The sequence below is a fragment of the Belonocnema kinseyi genome, chromosome 8, assembly GCF_010883055.1.
Source record: "Belonocnema kinseyi isolate 2016_QV_RU_SX_M_011 chromosome 8, B_treatae_v1, whole genome shotgun sequence".
Lineage (NCBI taxonomy): Eukaryota > Metazoa > Arthropoda > Insecta > Hymenoptera > Cynipidae > Belonocnema > Belonocnema kinseyi.
In genome coordinates, this window is record NC_046664.1 from 16,861,222 (window position 1) to 16,864,942 (window position 3,721).

Here is a 3,721-nt window from a genome sequence, read left to right on the forward strand (position 1 = left end):
CTGCCTAGTAACGGAGACTACTAATTTAAAAATGGCTCCAGTAACAGAGAGAACGCAGGAGCTGGTATATATTATAGAAGGAATGAAATGGGCTTTACAGTAGCGATGGGGTCCTACGCCACAGATCCATGCTCGTAATTTTGTAACTTCAAAATCATCGTGAGAGATTTCGAACAGCGTATTAAATTAAATTATGACATCCTCATCTGATCAGAAACTTAACTTAGTCCTTGGCTATGATGAAAAACCGGGTTCGCCCGAGTAAATTATAAAAATATATATATAATAATAAAAATGTAATAAGTTAGAACCCGTATTTAACTTAATCAAGTAGAAATAGTTTTTTTATGTATAATTTAGTTTTTAAGTTAGAATAATGAAATAAAATTGGACAATTAAAGTTGGTTTCTTCGAGGTCGGAAATTGCGGCGAAGGAAGTCTTCACTTCATAATGAGAAAAGAACGAATAAAATATGAAATTTAAAAGTAAACCTATGTAATTTCGCATATTAATTTTGCATTAAAAATGTTAGCGACTGGTCACAGAAGAGTGATTGGTCAATCTTCAGGTTCTATCTTCTTCACCAAAGGATTTGGTTACTTCGCATGTTGACTAGTTAAAATTAGTTTTGAATTTGATCTTGAAGAAAAAACCCCAATTTTTTAACAAAATAATTCAAATATCAACTGACACATTGAAAGTTTTAATAACAAAAATTCATTTTCAGCAAAAGAGAATAAGGATTTTTTTTAAATATCTTTTCCTTTCGCCATGAAGATGAGTTTTTGCATAAAATCACGGATACTTTACAAACAAATTCATTTTCAACGGAAGAGCTTTGATTTTAACAAATAATTTAATTTGTAATCAAACTGGTTAAAATTACCCAAAAATACAACATTTTAATAGAAGTTTCATTTTTAATTAATGAAGATTTTCACTCAAGTGAGAATAATTGCTCTCAAAAACTATTCAATCCTCAAACAAACGGGTAAATTTTCGATGAAGAAGATTAACTCTGTACCAAAAAGACTGCACTTTTAACCAAATATATGAATTTTCAACTAAAAGCGATCCATTTTCAACCAATTATTTTGTAATTTACCACGCTCTTAATTAAATTCCTTCACTCAAAAAAAATTCTACGACATTTATATATTCCTCTAGGTACAGTCGGTTAAATAAGAGCATGGTCACGATTACTAGCGATCGGTAAATGCGAATGCTGTAATTTTGTTTTCATATAGAGGTCAGTGTAGTCCTTCATGCTTTATGAAAGAGAATCAGCTGACTGTTCTTTTTAATACGAACCGAGAATTTTTCCAAAATGAGTGCCGCATACGCTTCGCGCTTCAAAGCAGTTTTTTTGTGCTCGCACTCCAAAGGCCCCAAAATGACCCAAGCGGCTGCTGCGAAATATACGCAAAAATCGAAAAAGTTTATGAGTGAGTGAATCGTTTCAAATAGGTGAAAAATGTCGATGACTTCCCAAATCGCATTTCTGTCCAAAGTATGCCTCGAAGATGCCAAGTCATTATTGACGCTGAACGTAATTGGACCTGCTATTAATGTATTTGCATGGAAGTTTTCGATTAAATGAAACAATATTTGGAAGAAATTTTGTATTGAGTCCTTTCATTTTCTCACAACAGTGACCTATATACATTATAATACGTTGAAAATTGAATATTCTATCATATAAGCGATGAAATAGTTTTTATACATTTTTGAAAATAGAAAATTTGATAATAATTTTCAGAGGCCAGAGATTCTTTTTAGTAATAACTAGACAGAAATTTGAGAAAACGCTTTTTTTCTTTACACTTTTCATTGAAAAATCTGGAAATAATGTGAAAAGGTTCCTTGAAACTTTTAAAATGAAAAGATTTTAAACTTATTTTAATTTTTAAGCGAAAATTTAGATAACTAGATAAAATATTTCACATATTTAAAAATGATTAGTGAATTAAACATTTTATCTACTAAAACGCGATTTTAGTAAGCATTCATTTTTTCTACATTAACACACAAACTTTAAAAAACTTAATTTTTTATCATATTTACGATTAAGTTTTTTCAATTCGTAGATTTAAAAAAAAAATAGAAAATTATCAATCAGTAACTTAATACAGTAATTTTTCGAAGTCGAAAGATGTCTTATTACTTTTTAAGACATTCAAAAAAATATATTTTCTCCTCTACAAATTCAGTTGCAAATCCGAGAATAATTTACCAATTGTTTTTTAGATTTTAATTATTAAAATTTAATCATACTCTGCAATTATGTTTTTCGAACATTTCAAAGCTATTGGATGAATTCTTTTTAAATTTTCACCCGGAAATTTTAAAGTCAATAATTTGTTGTAAATCAGGGTGCCTATTCAAATCTTGAAAAATAAGGATTTTTTAAATTATGGAGCCATGAAAATATTTTGCATTTTTAATTAGTTTAATTTTGAACTAAAAAAGATCCATTTTGAACAAAAAAATGAACAATTTATTTGTCAGTGAAAAAAATTTATTTTGAATCAAACTGATCAATTTTCAATTAAAATGATTAATCTCTGACTGGGATAGGTGAATCTTAAACGAAAAAGATCAATTTTCAACTAAAATGATCAATCCTCTACTGTAATCTTTAAATTTTTTACCAAAAAAAAATAATTTGTAACCAAGAAAATTGTCTGTCTAAACATATATAAATTTTGATCCAAATACATGGATTTTTAACTTAAACAAGAAAATTGTCAACCAAAAATGGACTAGATCAATCCACAGTTTAAAAAATTAATTATCAAAAGAACATATGAACTTTCTACAAGAATGATGAATTCTCAACTAATATAGTCGAATTTTGAAACGATAATTTGAATTTTGCACTAAAATTATAAATCTCTAGCTGGAAAATCAAAATTGTCAACCCTAATGATTAATTTCCAAACCAAGAAGATTATTTTTTTTTTGAAAAGGACGAATTTTTAATAAAAAAATGTTAATCTCAGAAAAAAATTTAATAGTTAAATTTTTAGTTAAAAAAATTAATATTCAACCAAAGAGATAAACGTTTAACTAATATGATGGAAAATTCAACTGAAATAGTTACATTATTATATAAAAGTGATCAATGATCAACCGAAAATATAGTACATAAATTTTCATCACAAGCCTTTTTCATTTCAAGCAAGCACCTGCATTTGTGGGCCTTTGAAGGCGCAAACAACTAATTTGAACAATCATTCCCAATAACGTCATATCGCAATATTTCCAGTTTTATGTAACCCTTAAAACTGGGCTCAATCATAGAGAAACTGTAATTGCAAACTCTGTCGTTATAAAATAATTATATTATGTTAATCATCATGCGAATGTACTATATGTATACTTCCAATAGTTTAAAACAAGAACAAAACCAAGTCCAAATCAAGTGAAGTCTGAATACACGCCTGTGTTTAAGTTAAGTGTTAATCTTTTAAGATACGAGGGTAGTTCAATAAGTCCTTAGAATGAAGTATAAAAACAATTTTTTTTGGGTAAATTTTTTTTTATTTTTCAACATAATCTCCTTGGAGCTCTATACACTTGTTCAATGGCTTTTCAAGTTTTTTTAATCCTTCAGAGAAGTGCGTTTTCGGAAATTCCTCAAAATAAGCACTTACAGAGGCAATGACGTCTTCGTTGTCTGGAAATCTCTGTCCACCGAGCCATTTTTTCAAGTTTGGA